This window comes from Ambystoma mexicanum, chromosome 4q (genome assembly GCF_040938575.1).
Source record: "Ambystoma mexicanum isolate Mex_15411 chromosome 4q, UKY_AmexF1_1, whole genome shotgun sequence".
In the NCBI taxonomy this organism is placed as follows: domain Eukaryota; kingdom Metazoa; phylum Chordata; class Amphibia; order Caudata; family Ambystomatidae; genus Ambystoma; species Ambystoma mexicanum.
The window spans coordinates 69,186,195-69,212,583 of record NC_090928.1 but is presented as its reverse complement, the minus strand read 5'-3'; the positions used below and the strand labels follow the sequence as shown (position 1 = coordinate 69,212,583).

The following is a 26,389-nucleotide window of genomic DNA, read 5'->3' as shown; positions in this document are numbered from 1 at the left end:
TAATCCCTTTGCTCATTCCCTATTCCGAAGTTCCTTTGCGGGTCCTTCCTTAACGCCTGGTTTTAGCAGGCATTAAGGACGGGACCCGCAAGGGGATACCGGTGTTAATAACGGTACCGCAATTTGCGGCGGCCGTTATTGCCGCCTTCCCCCTTCTCTTTGAGCCCTATGGGGGCTCAAATGGGAATGGGGAATGGCATTTCAAATGGGGATTTACTGGTCCCGCAAAGGGCGGAATGGACCGGTAAATCCCCATACCACCACGTTGTTGGCGGTACCGGTATTGGTGCTAGTCATGGCGCTAATAGCACCATGACTAGCACCAACCTCGGAATGAGGGCCTAATGCTTGGATAGAGTAGGGGGAGTTTGAAAGTCTCTGAGTGCATTAGACAACCTGCAAATAGGGAAACCAACTTTAGAAGGCAGATTTTTACACAGCAGGTGTCACCAATCGGTGGGAGTAACCAAGGGTTATGGGCGCTGGGCGTTGCGTTGGAATTGGTTGCATGCAAAGTTCCCCAAAACGAATCGCATAGTTGAGTCGTTTGCCAGTAAATCAACATGACTGATGCTCTGAAACAAAAGATGAGCATAAAAGGGAATTTTTGGGTTTGTTTCTAACCATTTTCCCATGCGACATGAAAAGTACTCCAATTACACTGATGCATATTTCCGGGTGGCTGGAATCCACCATAATCTCACGGGATTATGGCAAAACGAAAAAAAAAAGTTGGAAAAATTGCGTGCCCTTAAAGAAATGCATTCATTGTACAATAGATGCCAGGCCAAAGCATGGTAGCTGGAAGCAGAAAAAAATGAAGAAGACACCAGTGTTGGCATTCGCTATCCCAAAAGAACCCTTATTACAACCCAAGGATAACCAGCAATAATTCTGTGATAATGATAAAAAGCATATACTGTTTTGTTGTCAAGTTCACAGGGTTTGCCTTTAACAGGCTGGTCACATGTCCAACGCTCGGATCCAGAAGCACGAACGGAGGCAGTCGGAGAAGCAGGGTGAGCGTGCACCCGATGCTGGCTACATCGCATTCAGAAGCACACATGTAGGCAAACAATGGATGCAGGTTGAACCTGCACCCAATGCGGATCACAGGTTAAATGCTCGATAAAATCACAATGAGATGATTTCTCAATGGCAAAATTCCCAGCAATCGGTTATCTGATATAAACGATTTGATAAAAACTCTTGTGACCATGGACGCCTCTGTTGGGGAGGAGGGTCCTGGGCAGACGAAAGAGCGAGGGACTATCCTAAACCCTTCAAAGACAATAAAAATCCTTGCACTGTCTCAAGGACTCTGAGTGTGTTCTGGGCTTCTGTGACACTTGATACCCTTTGATACTATTGACTATCCACACTATTACACACATTATCAACTGACACAGGCTTCAGGAACACCATCCAGAGCAGGATCAAGCCCTAATCTACCTTTCCAAACACTATCAATGTGTTCAGGTGTACCCGTCCAGATTTGATCTACTTCCATTCAGAATTGGATTACGTGGTGCGTTGAAGTAGCTCTCATATAAGGCGGCTGAGCCACACGGGATTATGTTGATCAGGCCCCTACCCAATGTGCCTTCCAGCATATAGGAACAGTGGGATTCTCTGGGCTCACCTCTGCCCTAAAGAGAGCAGTCATTCATTACTGCAAAAGAGGTCCTCTTTATTTGAAACATGGATCAGGATCCACAGGGTCCAGCATGCTTCAGAAGAGTCCATCTGTAAGAGTCAATTCCTCACTGTGAAGATTGATTCTTAAATCATGATACCAAGTCACCATTTTAAAACTCCATAATGAAGATAACCATTGTCAAACAACTCTCCATTTCAACCTTGTACCCAACACATTTGCTAACATTTATACAAGCAAACAGCATCTGGTGTATAATTTCTGAGCAGGTAGTAATAAATAAAGTTGACAAAACCCAACAAAAAAGACCCACATGAGGGGTGGGTTGATACCATGGTCGTGCAGACTTGTGAGAAGTCTGAGAGAAACCCAGGTTGTTGAGAGACAGGAGAGAAACCTGAGAGGAGCCAAGTTCAGAGAGAGACAGAGATGGTTGATGTATTAAAGGAACCAGGTGCCATTGGGAGGCCTTACACATGTGTGATGTTCAGAATTCTTGTAAAAGGTAGAACTGTGAGTAAACCCCCAGAAGGGGTTGCTTCAGAAACCTTTCAGTTATATTTAGTTTATTTAACAGGGATTTGCTTTATATGTTAGGAACACTTTGTGTTTACCAAACTTGGAGAAATCTTTGTGCTATGTCGTAATTAGCATAGAGGAATTACAAAGAATAGATTTGCACTTTTTTTAGTTTGTCATTATTGGAGGCTTCGTTATTATAAAAAGATATCCCGGGAATGACAGAGACTCTCAAGGAGAGGTTCAGGATATTTATGTTAAACCATTGCATCACCCTGAGGTGCATGGAGCATTTATAGAATATCACTTTAAGATATTCCATCTGTGACTCGGTCAGTAATCTGATCCTGCCAAGAGGGGATGGGAATCCCTCTCAGCTTAGGGTGGAAGGCTTGCTAAATTGGAATCCAGAGGCAGTCTTACACCAAAGGGGGGATTTGACAGTTTGGAGGGCCATAGTCCCTTCTATTCTTTATCTGCCAGTGTGCTTGGCAATAGTACCATTCAATCACCCTTTGCATGTGTTACAAGCTGCTGGCCAGTCTGTCTATTGTTTTTAGGCAACTAAATCTAACAGCATCTGTAGTGTTGGGCAAGAATGAGAGCAGCCCACAGCAGCATCCAGAAAAGGACAGCGTACCAGCACACCCCGATCGGCAGCTCCAGGAAGAAGAACTGCTATGCAATGCCGCACATCGTGAAATGGCTTCCCGGCAGAGACTGTAATCCCACAGACTTTGGGGATCCTTACATGTACTAGAACGCTTGCCATGACCAACCATGCACTAACCTTCGCAGACCTGTGCGTGATTAAGAGGCAGGTCTTAAACCTCCTTAGATGTAGTTTGTGGATAGCAAAACAACACTGGGAGGGGGATCCAGGGAATGATTGACCTATTGGAAAACCAATTGAAGAAGGAGTGAGCGGACAAAGGGGGCTACAGGAAACAGGGAGTTGGGGGTTGTGCATGTGAGACCAAAGGAGGAGATGGTGGCAGAGCATAAGGAGGAAAGATGGTGTAGAGGAGCGTGGAGGCAAATTATAGAAAAGAAGAGGTATTGTTTTTTTTAGAGAAATTGAGACTCTGTTGTTAGTGTGGGTGCAAGTTGCTTGAGTGAAAGTGGTAGTAGGAGAGTAGGGGGTATGTGAGATTGGACGGTAGAGGTAGGCCTTAGAGAGGGGAACACAGGAAGGATAGAGGACACAGAATCCTGGAGAGAGAGGAGAGACAGTGAGTGGATTGGGAGGGAGGAGACTAGGAGGAGGAATGGAGGGTGATAGAGAGATACAAGGAGAGGAACATAAGAGTGCAGAAGAACCTGAATGTCTGGAAGGCACAAACCTTAAATCATACTTTGAGGGAAGTTGTTGATTGCTCATTGAGGGTGGCTAGATATATAAGGCATTTGTCTTTATGTCACCACAATGAGATATGTACCTTTTATATAGTGGGGGTTCCAACTCTAGTGACCAGGCAGTTGTATAGGGGTGCCTGGGCTTGGGAGGGACTGTACATTCCTAGATGATAGAGGGACAAGCATTAGCGCACGTTTTAGTAATAATAAAATACCCCTGAGCTGTCTTGGGAGTTGGTGTTTTCTCGAGGCCATCTGTGACCCATCCTTGACACTTGTTTACTAAAGATTTCCAGCTAGTTTTACACTGATTCCTTACTACCTTTATGTGCTAACCCGATCTAAACTGTCCGTTGTAAAGCTTGAAAAAGAACTGTTAGTCGAAACCTGTCTGATAAATTGTGTCATTGCTCAGAATTCCCAGAAGTAGCACAATTCTCCATTAAGGTGAGCATGGAAGTTCTGGGAGGAATTATTGCTAGAGACACAGTCAACATTCTTCAATTTGCAGCTAGCCTATTACCAACAACTCCAAACAGACACAACTCCAAGATTCTCTTACATAAAATCGATGACTTCATACCTTAGCTCTCTGATAACCCGAAATCAAAATTCCATGGTTCTGTGTGAAAATGTACCCAGGAAAATGAAGTGATGTGAAAAAGAAGTCACCAAAATGTAGTTTTGAAAAGTGTACTTATTCTATACAAGCAATGTAAAGTGTGAAAATATTGCCAGTAATAAGGTCACCAAAAAGCTATTTTTAAAGACACAAAAGTACTAGGCTGTAACCCGAAGAATGACCCAAACCCAGGGGCGTTGCTAGGGGGGGGGGCTAAGGGGGCTGTAGCCCCTGATCTTTTGGTTGTAGCCCCGGATAGAATCTCAGGATCTACAGCCAAAAGACTAGCTAGCCCCCAGTCCCAACGGTTCCAACATCAGCTTAGCCCCGGGTCTTTTCCAGACCTAGCAACTCCCCTGCCCAAACCTGTAATGAAACCTTCACAATCATCAAACTCCATTCCTAACCCTTTCCCTAACTCTAACTACAACACTTATTCTACCCTGACCCCTTAACCAACACTATCCCTTGAGCGCACTAAACCATTTTATTTGCATGTGACTCAATACAAAACACCAAATAAATAGAAAATGAGCAGTGAACCTAACTCCAAGCCCATCCCCTGCTCACGACAAATTCCATAGCCATTTCCCTAATCGAAACCCTTGCTCTAATACTAACCTTACCCTAATCTCAGGGCCTCATTACGACCCTGGCTCACCCGGATTGAAGAGGGCCGGTACAGTACCGGCCCCCTTCAATCCGGGAGCGCCGATTACAAGCTTCCCATCGCGGGACCCGGATCGCACGCCTGGTAAAACCAGGCGTGCTTTCCGGGTCCCGCGAGGGGAAGAGGGAGGCAATAACGGGCCAGATGTAATCTGCCCGTTATTACCTCCCTCCCCATTCCCATTGAGCCCTATAGGGGCTCAAATGGGAATGGGGATGGGTTCCTACATGGAGGAATTACTGGGTCCTCCTATCTCGGAGTAACCCGGTAAATCCCCATTGCAGGAACCCGGTAATGGAGCACGGAACGGTGGCAACCATGGAGCTAATAGCTCCATGGCTACCGCCATTCTCGTAATGAGGCCCAAACACTTACTCTAATGCTTATTGTACCCTAACCTACAGGTTTATCCTAACCCCTATATTACACCAACATCACCAGTCCTCCCCAATCTCCTTATCCCTCTCCTTAATACTTACACAAACATCCCTCTATTAGCTCTAGCCTTACCATAACCCCCACCATACCACTTAACCTGACACTTACTCTACACTTACTCTAACTTAACTACTAACCAAGCCCCAATATCACCAGCCCTCTCACAACCAGCCTGACCTTACCCCCTTTACTAATCCTAAACCAGGCAATCACAAGCCCACTAGACCCTCCTTAACTCGCACATTTACCCTAGCAGCAGTCCATTTTCTTGGTTACTTTTTTAGCTACGTTTATTTACCACTTTTTGCTTGGCGACTTTTTCACTGCAGAGGTATTTTCACCATGATTTGTTTTCACTTACTCCATTTTTGTTGGCAACATTTTCACTGGACACCATATACACTACATTAACAGTGACCACTCTTGCGTGGCTACATTTTACAAACAGCTCAGTCAGATTGGTACCTCTTCTCTCTGCTACATAAGATAAAATCTTACCATGTCGAACTGTTGTCTTGGCCCCAGTGCTGCATCACATGAAACTGGCAATGTTCCACTCACTAGAATTCCTGACTGTGCTAACACCACACAAGAACATACGACACAGTTGTCTCTCATTTTCAAATTGAAAAATTGAAAACATATGGCCACATTACATCTCCCCAATTGGCCTTTACTGGCTTTCCTCCAGGCATGCATCAAATACAATACCTGCTACATCAACAACAAGGCAATAACATCTAAAAAACCACCATATCTAACAGACATGTTCGTCATCACAGGAAGCCATCTCAACATCAAAATCCAAAATATATAGCCAGGGTGAAACTGATACGTTCAAAATGGAAAAGACAGAACAGCAAGCCTTCTGCAGCTATGCACCCAGATCTGGAACAACATAATGTACTCTACCTCTTATCAGACTGTTCCCTGCATTTTCACAAATTAGTAAAGATGTCAAGGGACACCTCTTAAAGGAATCTATCACAGTTTATTAACACCTGTCAAGATCCCCACCCCCTTCCTTGTGCACACACCTCTCTCTCCTCTATGGATACAATTGTGAATCAATCCACTATGTACAAGATGGTGATTCACCCCCCTTCCCTCCCACGTTTGTTCGTACATCCCCCTAACCATACAGAATACTCTGGTGCACTCCATCTATGATGGCACTTCATACAGCCTTAATACCAATGCAAAATACAGAAATACCTTTTCAAATTCCACTCGCATTTGGACCCATCACCACCATATATCAGATTAAAGCCCCTGTTACCATTTCTGTAAACCAGGGGTCTTCAGCTACCTAGATGCATTGGACTAGCACTTCCATAACCCTTCACAGTTGACAATACTGGCTAGGGCTGATGGGAGTTGTAGTGTAAAACATTTGGAGAGCCAAAGGTTGCCATCACCTGATGTAAACACTAATGTGCATGTTTTGCTGCAGTTTCTCCTTTGCAATACCGTGTGATTCGTTTGCATGAGACAACGCGATATTCTCAGTAGAAAGAATTCTTACCTCAGGTACTGTACTTTCAGGTGGGTAGGCGAGTAGATCCCTATTCTCTTGCATACAAAAACGAGACCCTTTTCTCAGGTTCAAGCCATGCACCATTTTGATAACCCTTGATAGCCCTACTCTGTGGGCAGGTTGTTTAGCCTGTCGGACCAAAGAGCGAATGGTGAGGGAGGCGCCCTGGGATTCTAAATGAATGGGGGGTAAGGGAGCAGATAAAGGCGTGGCGGCAACTGCCAATTTCCACTCCCTTTGCTCTGCCACTATCTAAAGCCATTTTCTCTGTCCATATTATTTCTGCCACCATCCTAGCCAATCGACTGGTATTTGGAAAAGAAATGGAGACCTAAGGAAACGTAATCCGTTAAAGTAGTATTTTGCCAGAGTCCCAGTCATGCTGTAAATTCTGTTCTTTTCAATTTAGAACGGTGTAGCTGTTGGCTGCTTAGTTGTAGCTGAAAAAAAACAAAGAAATAGGACTGTTGCCGAAATATAGCTTACCGATTGATGGAATTCCAAAATGAACTCCAGATGCTTGTCATGCAAAAGCAGAATCAAGGCCCAGATGGAATATAATCAATGCAAACATAAAACAAAATGTTCTAGTCTTTTTAATACTTTTCTTGTAAATCCTATTAGACGTTATCCTCGAGCTAACAGTTATAATGGGATTATGTTACCTTTCTTTTACATTAGGCCTTCTCCTCAGGTCTTCCCACTGAGCAAACTTATTTCATGATAGTTTATAATTAATATCGTGAAGAATGTCTTTGACTTACATCCTTAGCATAAATATTTCAACAGCTTCCCCCCTCAGTATCATTTCCCGAGACAATTTATTTAATGGAATACTTGGTGAAAAATCCAATGTGCTGGGCCGTAATTCAAATGAAACATTTTTATAATTACCAAGGGTCCACAAAGCAGTCACTGCGGCATCTCCGGCACTGGCGGGACAGTTTCGGACCAATATGTGTAGGCTTGTGTGCTAAGACTCTTGCTTCTTGTTTAAATTATAGAGGTACATTGCACTCTTTTGCCATGAGGATCTATTCTATTACTTCTCAAATGGGAGCGTGTACGTCTGTGTGCTGGTGCACCAGCGTGCGTGTGTGTGCTTGACGGAGACAAGCAGCACCTGTGTATTTTTATATTTATTTACAGCACACATAACCCATAGGTATCTGGGCGCTAGTTTCATTGTGGAAGGACAGGTTATTTATAACGTGCTCCTATCAAGCGCAGATCCGGGATTCAAAACCTGTGTTTGCTCAGCGTGGTCTTGCTTTCAAGACCCGCGCATTGCCACAGAGCTATCCTCCCGTTGTTGCAGTTCTACTTGTGTTGGTCCTGCCTCTCTTCAAATTCTTGTTTGTGTCCTCTTATGTACTTATGCTATTGGACACAAGACTGCCTGAGCTTAATGACACCAGATACTCCTATGTGTTACTGAATCCACCTGGCTCTAGTTTGTAAGAGTGGAAGGAATATTAGAAAATGTCATCCTCTAGCCAGTTGCTGCATCGATGGCATGTTTGTTCCTGGGAGATATAGTTGTTTAATGTGGTACTGTTTTAGTGTCCATTAAGCACTGTGTTATGACTAAGGGCACTGATTTTCTCTGTGTGACTAACATTTTCCACAGGCGGTAAACATGGTGCAATCCGCAACCATGATCACTCATTTGAAAATGTTTGAAAATGTTGGTGACATGCTCATGAATTCTTGAAACATTGATGGTATTGTCTTATCGACTTATGAATGTGGCATTTGAGTATTAGTGATGTGTGCATTTCCTGCACTCTGAAACCAATAGAGCCACAGCTCTGGTCAGTATCTGCTGGGAAAGATAGAAGGCTAGCCAATGAGCTGGAGGGATCAGAGAATTGTATTGTATTGGTATTCCATTGGTTGATCAGACACTCCCACCGAAAGTGATGCAGAAAGAGCAAAAATACAGAGAGCCGGGGCACTGCCTTTTTAGGTGCCTTTACACATCTTCAGTGATTGTGTTAGTGGAGCCAAGCCCTGTCATGAGTGGGTAATGCGTAGGGATTTTGAAAGGGGGAACACGAGATATAAGTAGATATTATGGAAATTCACATATTTACATGTTTACGGCATCAGGAAGAGAGTGAGGGGAGTCATCAGGGGTGGTGGCAGCACCTTGACTGGCTTCTTGGTGAAGCTTGTGGCTGGCCTCAAGCAGTTCCACTAATTGAACTGCTTTGGTACCGGGTGGGGGAGAATTCCAGTGTTGCAGGGTCAGGAGAGAAAAGGAGCAAAACCAGGAGGTGGTGCAAGTAGGGGTATGGGGACAGAGAGGTTGGTGAAAGTTGTAGAGAAGATAGCCCAAGTAAGAGAGTAAAGGGGGATACAGTCAGCCAGGTAGTGGAGAGCTGGGCCAGGAATAGATTTAAAGACACAGAGTAGAAACTGGAAGATGACCCACATTTGCATTGAGCCCCACACAGCAGGGTGGTGATACACTGTGGTAGGAAAAGATATACATTATTTGTTGGGTAGGTGCAGCAAATTTGAGCACTTTGTTGAGTGAAGTGAAACAGTAGAGCAGAAGGCCAGGGGTAGGAAGGAGCAGGAGTCGCGTTTACTCAGGACTTGGGTTGGGATTAGAGGTTTGGCAGAGTGGTTGGTACAGTGCAGGCAGATCTCTCTGGTCTCCCTGATATTTAGATGGTTGATCCTGGCCACAGTGGCAGGGTGAGAGATGAAGTGATTTAGTTTATGTTCTCTTCAAAAAAGGACCCCAAGTTTGCAAGCATTCAGTGATAATGGGAGAAGGTCTGGAGGAAAGGATTTAGGAATGTGAATGAGGTTGTCATTGGAAGATGGTAGAAACATCTTGTCTGTCTTAAAGTATCAGACTGGTGAAGAGACCTCTGTTGATGCACTCAGAGATTTCAGTGGTGAAGGAGAAGATCATCAGTAAAGTGATGGTATGAGAAGCCAGATGTTTCCCATGTAGAAGGTGTATAGTGTGAAGAGAACATGGCCTAGGACTGATCCTGTGAGATGCCTACTGTAAAAGGGTTTGAGGGTGTAGTTGGTAAGAGCTCCAAGAGATGGAGGAATGGTTGGAGGCCACCCATTTGAGTATAGCTTCCTTAAATCCTAGGGGTAAGAGAGATTAGAGGAAGGGGTGGTGATCCACACTGCCAAATGCAGTACAGAGATCAACCAAAATGGAGATGGGCTAGGTAGACGTGGTGAGAAGTGGTAAGAATGTTAAAGTCATGAAACAGAGCAATTCAGTGAGTGCAAGCCTACTTAGCTCCAAGTAGTTGAGAATTATCTTAAAGACAACATGCTCAAGGATTTTGGAGTGGCGTGACAGAAGAGGGCTGATCAGTAGAAAGAGGAATTATTAGGGTCAGCTGTGTTTTTCTAATGGGTATTACCGTGGCCACATTGTATCTGGTTGTGAAGATGCCAGTGGTTAAAGAGACATTGTAGAGGGAGCGAGGTGAGAGCTGGTCACCGCTGCAAGCTCTTTGATAGATTTGCATGTAGAGGTATCACTAGGTGTGCAGGTTGGATTAGATGAGTGGAAAGTGGGTAAGCCTGGTGAATGAAGTGGTTGCCAATTGAGATAGGGGAGTGGAAGGGTGGACAAGTGTCCCAAAATGTGCTGATGTTATAAAGCTCCAAGGTAAAGACTTAGCTAAGCATATTGGTGGGGTGAAGACGCGCGGGGGTGAAAGGGTGGACAAGTATACTGAATTTGGCTGATTTTATAAAAGTCAAAGGTAAAGACTTAGCTAAGCAGAAAAGGGTTATGTAAAAGGTGTTTGGGGTAAATATCATCTGGAAGGTCAGGGACAGTTTGCAAGTGTTTGAGAGGAGAGAGAATATAAGACTAATGTAACAGGAACATTTGGTATAGTCAAAAGAAGTGGTCAGGTCAAAGAAAGATTCATTGCAAGCAGTAAGGCAGTGACCTATGTGGACATTCATGGTAGTCCTCAGTTGTTGGTGACTGAAAAGATCCATGTTTGTGGGTAGAGGCAGTCAAGTGTGAGGGAACAGGCTGGATAGTGAAATTCGAAGGTGGTACCCAGTGCAGTTTTGAACTCAGCAAAGGTAAGTCCAATAGCGTGAGGCAGTGGGAGGTAGAGACCAACATAGGGGACCATGCAGTCAGACTTACATTTTCTTTTGGTGCCAGTTTTGTGAAAGGTGGCAAGCGTGTGGGGGAACAGAGACAATGAGGTGAATGAGTGAGTGGTCAGAAGGTGAAACATCAACAGAAAGCAGATTAGTTAAAAGAGAAGGATAGGAAAATAGATGAGTAGAGTAGGTGTAAAAAATTGGACAGACATGTGTTTGAAGAAGGAGGAGAAAACCTCACATGTGGAAGGCGAGCCAATGGTGCCTCTTTACTGAACATTAGTGCAACAACACCAATGCCTTGTTTTGTTAGTGAAGGATAGTTAGAGACGATAGGAGAGCTAGGATGGAGGGCAGCCTGCATGAAAGTTATGTCATGTTCATTCATGTTATGTGCATGTATAAAGTGCGCTTCCACCTGAAGACATCTTGGTGCTGGGAACACAACAGATACAGCCCATTGGCAAGCACAATCAATCTAAAAAAGAAAAGGTTTTAAATAACGCCTAAACTGGAAATGGTTCTGAGTGGGACCTAACAGAGGATTGCAGTGAGTTCCAGAGTTTGGCACTGGCCACCAAAAATGGCCGGCCCCCAGTCCTGGAAAGCCTGAAGCGAGGAACCACAGTAATATTTGCATCCTCAGAGTGTAAAGAGCACCTTGGGATAAGGTGGGAATTTGAGTTGTAGCTATTCGGCGCCCTGGTCGTAGAACGCCCGGTGAACTGTGCACATTGACTTAAATCTGATCCATTTCAAGACAGGAAGCCAGTGCAGAGATCGTAGCATAGGGGAGATGTGGGAGCCATATCGAATGGCACTAGCAACTCGAACTTCAAGATTCGGAAGGAGTTGCATACAATGAGTCAAATACAAAGGTTGAGCTACAAAAAGGGAGTTGCAATAGTCAACCCGACCCAAAACAAGAGATGCAACCAACGGCGCATGAAAATGAGGAGTGGAGAAAGGGTAAAGCCAAGCGAAGACCCTTACTTGGAAATTGCCAAGACAGATAGATCTGCCCTTTGCCTCAGTGGAAAGGGAGGAAAACATTTTGAAGCCAAGATCTTTGACGGCAAGCACCGGTGTGGGGAAAATACCCAAAGCAGAATCCCAGAATGGAGGAGCCCACAGAGAGGTGGCAGAAGGGGGGGGGCAACCACCAGTACCTCTGTCTTGTACCCATTCAACTTGAGCCAGTTGTCACTCATCTAACAGCTCACAGCCCCCAAGCATCCCTTCAGCTGAGAAGAAGTATCAGGCTCAGAGATGTTGAGCCACACAATAATTTGTCTATCATCAGAGTAGGAATAGCAGCGGAGGCCATGGAGTGGATGAGCTCAACAAGAGGCTGTTTAATATAGAGGTTAAATAAAATGGGAGACAAGGGACCCCACTAGAAAGAGAGCTATAAAAGGAACAAAATGTAAACATAGAAAGAGTTTTCCCCTTAGCAGTCAGAAAGGATGTAAACCCAGAAAAGACTGGGTCTGACAGTTCAGCCCCGAACAAGCGGTCCAGCATGAGGGAGTGGTCAACCGTATCAAGTGTGTTAGAAAGATCAAATAGGATCAATAAGGATCAAAACACCAACTCCCACCTGATAGGACAGTTGGGCCAGATCAGCCATCACCGAGACCAGGGCACTCTCTGTGGCACGGCCAGGTCAGAAACCTTACTGAAAGGGGTCATAGAAGGGGTCATAGAAGTGAGAGTTTTCTAGGAAATAACTAAACAAAGGAGAGATCAAAGAGTCTAAAACCTTTATGAAGAAAGGAAGGAGCAATATTGGGTGAAGAATTCGCCAGGCTGGTGGGTTCAAGGGAAGATTATTCCAAGAGGGGGATTACCAGGGTCTGCTTCAAATCCACAGGAATAATATTGGTCAAGCAAGAAGAATGTACTGCCTGAGCGACCCATGGGGCAACTTCAGTAATGATATCTTTAATACCACTTAGAGGAATAGGATCATCAGGGGAAGTAGATTTGAGCTTCATATTAGCGGCTAAAATATCGACTGGGGTAAACAAAGGAAAAGAGGACCAGGAGTAGCTCAGAGTAGCAGACTGCGTCACAGAGCCAAATACTCCCGTTCTCAAGCCAGAAATCCGACAGAGAATCGCATAATGCTTGGCATATAACAACTACAGAAGTAGAATTAAATGATAAAGTGACAGGAGAGAGAATCCATGTTTTGAATGCAGCCATCTGTGACAAAGTCCAGTTCAGACAGTCAGGAAGGGATACTCGGGAGACCAGGGTGAGTTGATCCTTCTGTGATGCAACCTCTTGAGATTTTACATAGCGGCACCAAATGGGTCTCTCCCTCCGAAGCAACCTCTTGTGCAAAGGGACCACAATGCTGACCATCCATTCAGTAAGTATTGAAAGTAAAGGGATCCAAGACAGCATTCAGTGGGGTCACTGACCTCTGTAGTAAAGGATTGGATAACTCCCTGTGGCTCACAAGAATGTTGTGTTTTACTTCATGAATTTGCACCCACTGTGCACAACCTGTGGCCAGAAGCAGTGGCTCATTCAAAACTTACCATGAGCAAGAGGGATTTAAGGAAACCTTGCGGCTTGTCTGCTAGCTGTCCTTCAGTATGTAGGAATGATTTCACTACAGAGAAAGCATGGATATGGCTTAGCGCCTTGACAAGCAAGTCTGACCCCCAAATAATGGAAAGCTTTTTAAGTTCTTGGGTGCCAGTCACTGGGTGATTCGGGCAATTAAGGAACAGAACATTTAGGGAAAGTCATAACACATGAAGGAAATGTGTAGGAGAATTGAAACACTGGAGAGGGAAAAGTGACCATGGAGCCATGGCTAATCCATTGTTCTGGCGATTATAAAGGAATAGTTCAACCAATCAAATACATTATTTGGAAAATCAGAACCACGGCCACTTTATAAAAGTAGGATGAGGCTGTTTAGCTTTACAGGAGTTGGGAAAGAGAGTTGGAGAGCTTTCACCAGAGAAGAGAGGGTAAGCAGGAGCAGGAGAAACAGCTTTCTCAGCAGTGCAGCCCAAACCTGGATGTATGCTTCCAAGTGCCTTGGCCATAAGAAGTATCTGATTTGTAGCCTACTGGGGATTTAGCTCATAGCTTGGTAAGTAACAGATCAACAACGAGGAGAAGCAGGACACATCTTGTAGTTGGTTCACCCTAAGCGCTAGGCAGTGCACCATGAAAGTAAAAGAGAGCAAAGCTGGTAGTGGGCTAAAATCAAGATTGGTGACCTTCTGCTGGTAGATTATCATAGCTTCAGTCTGAAAAGGACCCTGAGTGGGGAGTGTACAAATTCCTGATGGTGAATGTTTGGGTATCCCCTACGGCTAGAAGAATAACATGTTCTTAACTGGTAGACGTTTTCACTGATCTTCACTTCTAGAGGCTCCATAGTCTTGGGGCTAGGCAGAGAAGGCTTGTGTCACGGATGGCCGGCTGTTAAGAGTGGCACAGGACACTCAGGAAGGGTTTGGGTGGTTGTGCCGAAGTAAGGTGGACAGATAAGTACACACACAGCTGAAAGTAATGAGAACGAAGAGTAGGCAAGTGTAGCAAGGAAATAAGGTACAACAGAATCATAGAGATCTTCGGTCTGTCTTTTAAGGTGTAGGATTTGTTCTTGAAGCAGGTATGTTCCATTAGCCAGATCTAAAGCTTCAGAATTTGGTGTAGCAGAAAATTCGGTTGTAGCAATAGGAAGACTGACCTTAAGGTTATTATGGTTAGTAGATACTGGGGAAGTATTAAGACAACCGATGGTCAGTATTGGTGTTTTGTACCCAGGACCAGGTGGACTAACCTCAGGATACTTAATGCCTTGTCCTGTCAAATGAGGGTTTCCAGCAGTCTGGGGAGCTTGCCAAGCTGGTCTTGAGCATATCACTCTAGCAACAGCGTACTCTGGTTTAGAGTCTCCCACAATGAGTGCAATATCCTTGGCTGTAGCAGTGTGAGATTAATTGTCCCAAGACACAGGAGTGTTTTTCACTGTTTGGGCTAACAAGATCTGTAAGAATTCGTTATCTTGCTGTAGCTCTTCAACAGATAAGGACTGCGGATCATAGTCGCAAATGTCATAATAATTACACATGGAAGAAGGGTCAGCAAGGCAGTGAGTGTAGTACCGTGCTTGTAAATCTTTGTTTACTAAGGCAAGACTGTTCTTTAGACTAATGTCTTTGTTTGATGTCTTTAGGGAAACTATAGATTTTTGTAAAGGTTTCTTAACCCGAAAGGAAAGCATATTTGGTCTGTGTGTGCCTTTCCTGCCAATGGAACACAACATTGTTTGCTCTTGCATTATGTCTTGGATGGCACTCTGTTAAGAGTGGCACAGGACACCCAGTAAGGGTTTGGGTGGTTGTGCCGAAGTAAGGTGGACAGATAAGTACACACACAGCTGAAAGTAATGAGAACAAAGAGTAGGCAGGTATAGCAAGGAAATAAGGTACAGCAGAATGATTCCCTCTTGGGATGTATGCTGATATAGGTAAAGAGTATTCCACAGACCTTAGGAAAAACTCTAGCCTTCTGCACAGTTTGCTATAACAGAGGCTCACGCTGTTTGCTCATGGCTTGGAACAACAGCTATGGGTGTCTGTAACGCAGAAACAAGACAAGGGAAGGGGCAGAGGTTGCCTGACGGAAACCAACAGACGAGCTCTGTACAAAGGGGTCTACAAACATTACAAGAGAAGACACTAACAGACAAATCCAGGAAAAAGGAAGTCGATAAGCAAACTAGCAGAAGGAAATGAAGGGAAAGCCGTATAACAGGATTGGATAGGGATAAAGAACAGAGGGTTGAAAACAAGTAAGAAAGCAAGGGAGCAGCAGTCAGGAAACAGGGAGACTGCAATAACTGAAAGTAAATAATGTAGGTAAACTGTTGTGGATAGCAGAGGACGGTAGGGTACAAGGTTGAGAGCTCAGAGGAGCAGGAAAGCAATGAGCAAGCCCAAAAGAGCAGGGCTGTAAGGAAAGGAGCCCAGAGGGAAAGGGCTTAGGGCAGCGGAGTAAAGCAGGCTGCACGGCAAGGAGCCCAGAAGGCCCGGGCAGCAAGGAGTGAGCCCAGGGGAGCAGGGCCGCTGACTGTAGAAGGCTGCAGAGGACTGTAGAGGGCTGCTAGTCTGAGAACCCAGCGGACAAAAGCTGCAGGTAGCAAGCAGCGGAGCGTGATCGGCTGCAAGGTAGGAAGCCCAGAGGACAAGGGCTGTTGGCAGAGGAGAGAAGCAGGCTGCAGGGCAAGGAGCCAGAAGGACCGGGCAGCAAGGAGTAAGCCCAGAGGAGCAGGGCCAATGACTGTAGAAGGCTGCAGAGGACTGTAGAGGGTGCTAGACTGGAAGCCCAGCGGACAAAGGCTGTAGGTTGAAGGCAGCGGAGCGTGATCGGCTGCAAGGCAGGAGCCTGGAAGACAAAGGTGGAAGGTAGCAGCGGAGCGTGATCGGCTGCAAGGCAGGAGCCTTGAAGACAAGAGCGGAAGGTAGCAGCTGAGCGTGATCGGCTGCAAGGCAGGAACCCAGAAGGGCAAAGGCGGAGGCTGGAAAGCAGCAGAGCGTGATTGGCTGCAATGCAGAGAGCCCATCAGGGCACTGGATCCAAAGAAGGAGTAAGGAGGAACCGCATACAAAGATCCGTAGCTCGAAGCAAGAAGGACTCTTAATGCAAGAGACTGAGCTCCTGCAGGCAGCTGCTTAAATACCGCCCTGCCCTGCACTGAGGCAGGCTAATTGGCAGCACCTGGAGCAGCACACCTGAATACAATCTGCCTCCTCCCTCTCTGGTCCTGAGATGGTGGAAGCAGCACAAATCCCTAGGGCTCCTAGGGATTGTAGTTCCGATGCTGACGAATGGGAATGGCCCAGAATTGATAGTTGTAGCAAGGTGCATTGTGGTACGTGTAGTTAGTTGAGTAAAATAAAAAAGCACCAAAGTCACACAAATGGGAATTAAGGACCAAAGTGTGAATAGGGGTTGTTCCAAGAGTATTCTGTAGGTAAATGAATAATAAATAGTCCGTAATCGTCGCCAATGTGTGCGCCCATGGCGCAGGCATGACAGCTTGTTTTCTGGTCCTTTCCCTTTTGCAGCACAGATTTCAAGGAGATGCTGAGTTTATCTGCGAGGTAGCTTGGTGACTTGAGGGCGACTGCCTTATAGATGATGCAGCAAGACTTGAAGGTGATTTGTGCGTACAATGGGAGCCAGTGAAGGTTGATGAGGGCTGGAGTGATGTAGCCGTATCTGCGTAGTCCTTGATGAGACATGGGGTGCATGTAGGACACTTCTCAGGGGTGCAAGGGAGGACGATGGGAGGCCTTTGTTATGTTATGTTATTTGCACTTGTAGTGCGCCGAAAGCCCGCAGGCATCAGGACGCAAAAAGAAAAAGAGAGCAGATGACAGATTTGAGAATGAACGACACCAGAGGAGGTTCAACCAAAAACAACAGTTTTGAGACACTTTCGCAACTTCAGGAGATCTGTTTCAACATGAAGAGACAAGGTTGCTTGTTCCACAAAGGGGCAACCTGCAAAACAAAGGACGTGCCTAGCCCTCTAGCTCTCTTAATCCTAGGGGCTGAAATGCAGATACTAGATCTAGTAAACCTGGTCAGAGTACAGATATTAACAATTTCTTTAAGGTAACTAGGGTCTTGCCCATTTATGCACTAATGTCAAAGCCTTAAACTGAATACGAGCCTCCACAGGGAGCCAATGAAGACTTCTCCTGTGGAGAGAAATAGGCTCATGTCTCGGAACATTCTTCCCAATGCGTTCTGCATCATTCTGAAGGACTTGAAGTCGTCAGAGTTTGTTACTGCTAGAGCCCAGCATAAGAACATTACAATAGTCCAGCCGGGGCATCACGAGGACGCGTACCGAAGTGGCACATTTTGCCTCGGAAACATAAGGTTTAACTAACCTTAAATGCTGCAGTGTGTACTACACTCTCAGTATTAGCATTAGTATTCAGGGAAGACTCAAAAGTGATTTGCAATGTCTTATCTTAACTTTTTCCACGGTAGGGATATCGTAGCCTTCCGCACAAAAAACTGCATATTGTGGGTCCAGCATTGGATCTTGCCTAAAATGAGCCAAAGAGCATCATCTCTGTTTTCTTGGCCTTTAAGCACATGCCATTTTCAGTCATCCACTGTTGGATTGCAGTATAAAATGTATTCACAGTATCCAGATCCTCAGTGTACTTGACACTCAGCTCAAACAGGAGCTGGGTATCATCAGCATAATTCATAAAATGGACACCCAGCCCGGCCAACAAGTTACACAATGAGCAGCAATTCATGTTGAAGAGGCATGGGGACATGCATGCACCCTGGGGGACCTCCCATTTCAGGAGTTCCTCAAAAGACCAGGCTTTGGCCCAGACAATCCATGATAGACGACCTGTCAAAAAAGACTTGATCCATGCCAGGGCATTACTTGACATGCCACCCGACACCCTCAACCCTTCGAACAGCTTGTCATGGTCAACAAGGTCGAAGGCTGCTGATATGTCCAACAACATCAGCAGACCGACCTTGCCTTCATTCATGACCTGAAGCATCTCTGACTTCATGTCTAAGATGCACTCTCCATCCCATAATTAGTGCGGAAACCTGATTGTCATGAATGAAAAGCTCCAGAATTTTCCGGGTGTTCCTAGAACTGTGTGGTGGCAACTTTGTCCAAGAACCTAAGGAAAAACAGGGCATTAGTTATAGGTCTGAAATTAGTATAATCTTTGGGATTGAGGTCCAGTTTTTTTAAGAAAGGGGTAACAGAAACCCTCTTCAATGCCTCAGCGGCACAACCATCCCAGAAGCTATTGTTGATGAGACAAGTAAGAAAAGGGAGGAACAGAGTCTTGTTGTTCAAAATAATTCTGGACGGCAAGAACTCTCCTGCACAAATAGTTGGCCTCATGTTTGTCATGATTTTGGCCAGAACATCCTTAGTTATGCTCCTAAATTCAAACCCTGAGGAGGGGGATTGGTTGGAGGCATCAGGCAAGATCGCAGAGTTCCTTTGCTCCCTCCCGGTCAGATTAGCCTGGGTTTTAGGTGGGCTGTCGATATTTTAGCTGCAAAGGCAGCTTGTATGTTTTTACAGTCTGTATTAGTGGGAGTAGATTTTTGCAACATAGCTTGTGGCTTTTCAAGGTCCCTCCGGATCTGAAACAGTTTCTTTGAGTTATTTTCTTCTTGGGTAATTTGATTATCCAGGAAAGATTTTTTCGCACGTAAGACTTCTGACCTATATGTTCTCCCAATATTTTTCCATTCCTCCCTATTTTCTGGAGATTGGCCTTTCGTCCAGGCTCTTTCCGCGTTCCTTTTTTTCATCTTTAATACGTTCAAAACCTCACAATACCATTTTTGATAATTTTCTTTCTCTCTTCTACTTTTAGAGGTAGTAGGGGCAACACGATCTAACATGTCCAAGAAGCATCTGTCAAACTCTGAGACCAGAAAACTGGGGGAATCTAAAACAGATGTAGATGACATCAATGAAGACAAACACAATTCTAAATGTTCTTGACCAATGTTATTAAAGTTACGACTAGATACATTGCACATAAACAAACAAACAAACATAGTATTCCTTTTCTGAAGATGAATGCAGGGTAACATAAAAGAGGATGAGGCAAAAAAATGGTCGGTCCAAACACAGGGCTGAACAACAACCGGACTAAGGGTCAGGTTTCTGCTAGACACCCAGTCCAGTATGTTGCCCAAATTGTGTGTAGGTTCCTTTCCATTTGCAATGACAAATTTGTTTGTGGTGAGCAATTTCTCAGACAAAAGAGCTTGAGAATTGAGTGAATTAAACAACCAGTTGTTGAAGTCACCAACACAATTGAAGCTGTATTAGATCTATGCAGCGATGACAAAAGCTCAGCAAAATTCTCCTGGCAATGTAATGGTTCATGAGGGGGCCGATACAACAATACAATGTTAAAACAGTTATTTGGAGAAGGGGTACTTTTAAGAAACAAAACTTTAGCGCCCCGACAGGTAACCGATGTTTGAAAGAAATTAAGATGGGCTTGAGCTATAATAGCAACCCCTCCACCTCTGTTCCCCTCTCTATTCTGACAAAAAAAGGAAAAACCGGGTCGGGTAGCTAAGTCAATGATTGGGCCACTTGAATCTTATAACCATGTCCCTGTAATGGCCATAATATTGACCTCCTGGTCTATAATATAATCCCTGTTAAGGATTTCAATCGGGCGACACACCTTGGTCTTAGCCTAGTATGTAGCGCACAATTGGAATGCTTTCTCTTTATATTCTACGAATTCAATTTGAGATGGCACACAACCCGTCTCACACTCTCTTTTTCAAATACCCCGGGTCACAATGAACCAAGCCGGTTGGTGTGAATGCAATATTTTTTTTTTTAAAAAATTCAAAGGAAATCATACACATTTTAATACTAGGCAGCAATCACCAATGGGGTGATAATTACAATGGAAACTGAAACAATACACTTGGTTAACCTTCTACAAGAACACATACAAAGCACCAATGAATAGGACCACTTTTTCTCTTTGGGTAGATAGCACCTGAGTTAAGATTTCCCCCTGCAATGCTCTCCCTAACCCCTGGGAATCGAATTTGGAGTGGACAGTAAGAAGCAGCAGACAGAAAGAGGCAGCAGGGAGTCAGGGATATTGTGCAGCAAACAGAATCAAATTCCGACCTTCCCTCATAAAATAAGTGGCAAAAGATTTTAAAGCCCTTTGCAATGGCTCAAAATGACACTCGGAAATTGTCAAATAAATAATTAATGTGCGGTTAAATCTATGAGACAAATATGATTTCTCACGCTAGCAGGAATGGATAAACACTAGCAATCATAAGGCAAGTTCTCAACAAAAAGCATACAGTTCAATAACAAGTTGAAAGTAAGAACACGATGCAGCCAAATCACACTTTGGAAAGTTACATTTTACATGGATGCAGTTTTAAATATCATAAACGTTTTTTATGAAAAACGGGTGAAATTGTTGGATTTGGAATGCAGTTCTTGGGCTGATGGAATAGATGTATATCACAGGGACAACGTAAGAGTGAAAGGATGGTTGTAGCTGAAGATTTGGATGAGATTTGCAAGATCCAAAGAGGTTCAATTTTGGCAAAAGGAAACCGTGAAAGAGAGAAAATCGGCTGGGAAAGAAAGACCGATTTTACTTAAACTAGATTATTAAGACTATATTGTTAAATAAAGACACGGTAGAATCCCGGGTTAATTTGCAACTTAACCCTTTCACCCCGCGTTCAGATCTATACGGGAATTAATTTCAATTATTCCAAATATCGCTAAGGAGTTACAAGATGGGGTGAATGAAAGAATATCGCTAACACTAGGAAATCACAGACAAGATGCACAAAGAATTCTGACAGTAGGACAAATGATCAAGGCATAGATAGGATGGTTTAGAGAGTGGAATAAAGATAAAAGGGTCAGAATGGGTAGGCTAATTGTTTCTATGGGATGGGAAATACAGTCCACGCTTGAGTTTTGGGATTTTGGAACAGTCAACCAGGTGTGGTCACCGCACGGCAGGCGCCCCTTACAGCAAACAGCTGGGAAATTCTGGTCACTGGATGGCACAGGTACCACAGATTTTCCCCTGGTTAATGGGATTTTAGTGGGATTTCTAGATCAAGTGCTTGCTGGGATGGGTCAGCTATGCTTTGGCCTGGCAGTGGAATCTGGAATCTGACAAGATGGATGCAGAAGATCAGGAACGCAGGCACTGGAAATTCAGGAGAGAGTCTGTCTAGAGTCCTGTCAACCACCCTTTATAAAAAAGCATGGTGACATCACAGAATTATATGGTAGGGCAGGCTTATCTGAGTACGCCCCTAAACAACTGAATTGGTCATGGGGAGATTGTTACCACCTTCTTGTTAACTGATTGGACTCTTAGAGACATTACCTCAGCTTTATGATGTGGGTTTACTATGTACCGATCCTCCCACAGTCAATTTAGCCACAACCCAGTTTTGACATTATTGGCACATTTTTACAGTTGTTGCATCTTAACAAATCACATGGGCAGATTACATATTTTATGTAGAGCATGGCAGTCCAATTCTCACAGTTGTCGGACCTTATTCCGTCCGTTTAACAATTTTTTGTCGTTTTCAGTGAGAAATATTCAGCCTAAAATTCTATAACTCTAAACATGTGTATAGATTATTATTTGACATATCAGTATTGAATTTCACAATGGCATCATGTACACTTTCCTCAGAATGTCCACTTCTCTGCCATTTCTGTTCTCAACATGGCAGTGAAAGGTACCACTTCTTAAACTAAAAACCACAAAATTACATTTACACTGTTAACTATTTACATTTTTGCCAAGTCCTGTTGCAAAGATAAAAGTCTTAACATTTTATTAATAACGTAGTCTTTGGAAACAAATGGGGCAGGCCTTTGTCCTTCATTTGGCCCATTTCTTTCTCATCTACCACCAACTGTCATTTCAGCCCTGGGTGGGGATGGGGGTTTCTGAGTTTGATTGAATGTTTATTGCCACTTCTCAACTTCACTGGTTGGTGTCCCACAATTTCTATTGTAAGAGGCCTCAGTCCAGACAAAGGTCTGCCGAGGTAGCAATTATCACCCACGTGTGCTATAGAATCTATGTGTGCTCTAGAGGGGCCTTCTGTTGCTAGCAACCGCCAAGCCAAAACCTGTTTGGGGCTGACTTCCCCCATGTAGCCAATGCAATTTAAATCCTTATTTTATTTATTTTTGTTCTGAATCAGAAGAAAACCTGTTCAATAAAACCTCCCATATATGTTTCACAGCACAAACCCCTTTACATTGCTTGATAAGGGCAGGGCCTTATCCAACATACAATTGTAAGTAGGTATTTGTTTTATTTCTAAAAGTACATTTGAACATGTGGTGACTGCTGGCATTTACTTTCAAATTCGGTTTTCTCTTCCTTTTGAATTTCCCACATGGTTTTGTAGCCCTAGTTAGTTTCTCTCATACAGCAATCTGTTTAAGACACAGGTCCACTGAAATTGACCTATGTGCAGAGAGCTAGGATTTGTTTTAAAGCAGTGATTTTTGATATTTTGTAGACCAAAAGTCAAGCGTTTTTCTGTGCAGCTGAAAGTAAAGCTTTTGTTGATTTCTCAGATTTGGCTGACACAGCCTTTCATACAGGGATCATGTTCTATTTTGCTGGAGCACAATCTGGAAATGGATGGGCATATCAGGGTCTTTTTGATAAAAACAATGTGATGTGGAATAGTTGAAAATAGCGTCAGGGCAGAATCCTTTTCAGTGTAAAATATTCCCTTTTCAGTGGGAACTTTTTGCAAGCAGCAGAGCAGCGCTGCTTTGATTTGCTTCTTTTGGGTGCACTGAAGAACACACTGGCACCTTTCTTGGTGTGCCCCCTTTTCCAACTCGCCCAATAGGAGTTTGGCTAAGATGGTGCAGCCATCCTTTTGTCGCTGCAAAACACAGTTCTGATTCAATGGTGCTCCAAGGAGCCAGCATAGCCATGTTGCATTTTCCAGGTCTCCAGGGAGGTCCTCCTTGGTCTATGAAGGGCGCAACCATTATAATTCTATTGAAATAGATAAGAACCAGTTACTAAAAATTCCCACTGACTGCCCTCCAGGAAGGTTGACAGCAGTGGGACACACATGCATTGTAATAATGACAGTATTCAGACAACAAGACAAATGCTCACTCACAAGACACAGATAACTATTGATTTGGTTAGAGGTTTTGGGAATCCCTTTCGTCCTGACTATGAAGAAAAATACTCTCTGGTAATTATACATATAAACCTATCTGTTCCCTTCTGGTTCTTCTTGTTCTTGTTCTTATTCTTCAGATGTCTCCTCTGTTTGCTTTTCTCTGGGCTCCTCAATATGCTGCAAAGCGTGCCTAGGGTGACAACTCTTTAGCTGATTAATATGGACCCATTTCTCTACTGCCAGTTCTCCTTTGTGGGTGCGGATTCTATAGGCGACAGGTGAAATTTTATCTACAATTTCAAAAGGACCGTGCCAGCTTTGTAAACATTTCCGCTCTTTGGTCTGGTTCCTTTGAAAATTGTACAAGTAGACCCTGTCTCCTACTTGGTACGCTTTTTTGGTTGTTTTTAAGTCATATTGAGTCTTCATCCCTTCTGCAGATCTTTCCAGATTCCGCTGAGCATAGGCAAAAGCATCTTGAAGGTGTTTTCTTAGATTCTCAACATACTCATGAGTTGTGGAGGCATTTATCAGTGTCTGCTCTTGTGTTCTGTAGAGCAGATGCTGAGGTAGCACCATCCTTCGTCCAGTCATTAGCTCAAATGGAGTCATCTTGGTTGCAGAAGAAGGTGTAGATCTGCTGGCCATCAGGACAAGCAGTAATCGGATGTCCCAACTTGGCCCAGAATCTGCCACAAACATTTTTAGAATGCTCACAATGGTTTTATTGTACCTCTCAAATCCCCCACTAGATGACCTGCGTATGCAATGTGAAGTTTCCTTTTTACCGGAAGTATCTCCAATATCTTTGTCATCACTTCGCTGGTGAGGTGACTTCCTCGGTCTGACTCAATCCTTTGGGGTAGGCCAAAATGCGAGAAGATGTGGTTGATCATCAGGGCAGCTGCTGTTTCTGCCTTGCAATTTGAGGCCGGGAGACATTCCACCCATTGGGTAAACAAGCATGTTTACATGTACTTGTTCCCCCTAGAGGAGCAAATCACGGGCCTGATGAAATCTACTTGTAAATCTGACCATGGCAGTGCCAACCCCCTCTTCTGGAGGGGAGCTCGGTGTGTGAGTGATGTTGGCTGAAATTGTGCACACACAAGACACCCCTTCAAGTACTGGTTGAGGTCCTGCCCCATGTGTGGCCAGTATACAACCTCTCGTAAGATTTCTAAAGTAGTGTGAAACCCCCGATGACCAGCTGTGGCCGCATCATGGGCGTGACTAAGCATCAGGTTACGGAATGAGGTAGGTACCACCAACTGGTCACAGCCAGAGATGGATCTCCTTACCAGCAAACCATCTTCAGAACATTTTTGGACACTTCATCAATCGACTGAGATCCTCTTTCCCAATGTAATCGGTATCCATCAGAGGAAATTTCTCTGGCTCCTCAATGTGTTGATAAAATTTCCCAATGATCGGATCCCTTTTTTGTGCCGTGATTAAATCAGCATCTGGGGTCTCCTTACTCCACTGGGCAGTTGAGAGTTCATTGTGAGCATTTATCTGGGACCTAGTAATAGGAGTGACCTGGATTTCCCCCAACAGGGACTCGTTTTCAAGGAGGTCCCCCTGGATGGCTCCAGTTTTGGCCAACTGGTCAGCTAGGTCGTTTCCAGTTTTGTCTGGCCCCTCTATTCTGGAATGACCCTTGATCTTCTTTCAATAGATGGTCATCCCACTAGAGGTGAACAGATCATCAATATTTTGGATCAGCTTGCCATGGTTAAGCTGTTTGTTATTAGCACATAGCATGCCTCTGGTTTTCCAATTAACCAGGTGCTCCACAAACCCATTCCGGACATAATCTGAATCAGTGATTATGACCATTTCGTGGAGTTGGTGTTGGACGGCAGTGAGGGTGGCCTGGTGAACTGCCATCAACTCTGCCACCTGACTACTGCGGGACTGATTTTGTACCCAGCGTAGGGTTGTAGGGCATCATTCACCCAGGCATTCCCAACGCCGGCCACCAGTTCCTTTTCCCCATTGTTGTCAACATGGTAGGAGCACCCGTCCACATAAACTGTGGGCATTCCCTCACACTTGTCTTCTCCATAGACTTTGTGGGGGGAATTCAGGTACGCCTCCATGTTGTCCTAGGTTTTAAGACTTTCGTCCTCGAAGACAGTTTTTTTTGGCACAATCATGCAAGTCAGCCAGACCTTGCGTGAGGGGACTCTTTTTGTTTTGGCCATATCTGACCTCCACAGGAGAGCCTTGCATTGACAGAATCCAGGAAGTAGTTTTGTAATTACTCACATTTCCGGCCTGGATTCTGTCACTTTGGAGGTATTGCAAAGGCTGGTGTGGGGTCTCCACTATTATGTGTTCCCCCTGGATGTACGGGTGGTAATTTTTCAATGCCCACACCGTTGCCAGGAGTGCCTTCTCACAATCGCTGAATTTTTCCTCCACAGAGGATAAAGTCTTACTTGTGTAGGAGATTACTTTATTGACCTTGTCATGCTTTTGATATAATACTGCTGTCAAGCATGTATTCGAGAACCCTGTCTCCAAGAAGAACTCCTTGTTTTTGACAGGGTAAACTAGACAAGGCGCTTGTGAGAGGCTTCTTTTGAGCTGTTTTACTGCCTCAGCTTGTTCTGGACCCCACTCCCACTTGACCCCCCCTTCAACAGATGGACCAGGGGTCTTGTGACCTCTGCGTAATCCTCAATGAACGTCCTACTGTAATTAGTCAGTCCAAGG

General features: G+C 44.5%; 1 protein-coding gene across 1 annotated transcript in view; it reads left to right on the top strand.

Moving 5' to 3' along the window:
* C4QH6orf58 (chromosome 4q C6orf58 homolog) overlaps positions 1-26,389 on the top strand; it is a 369,601-nt gene that overhangs the window by 321,671 nt on the left and 21,541 nt on the right. The window lies entirely within an intron of this gene.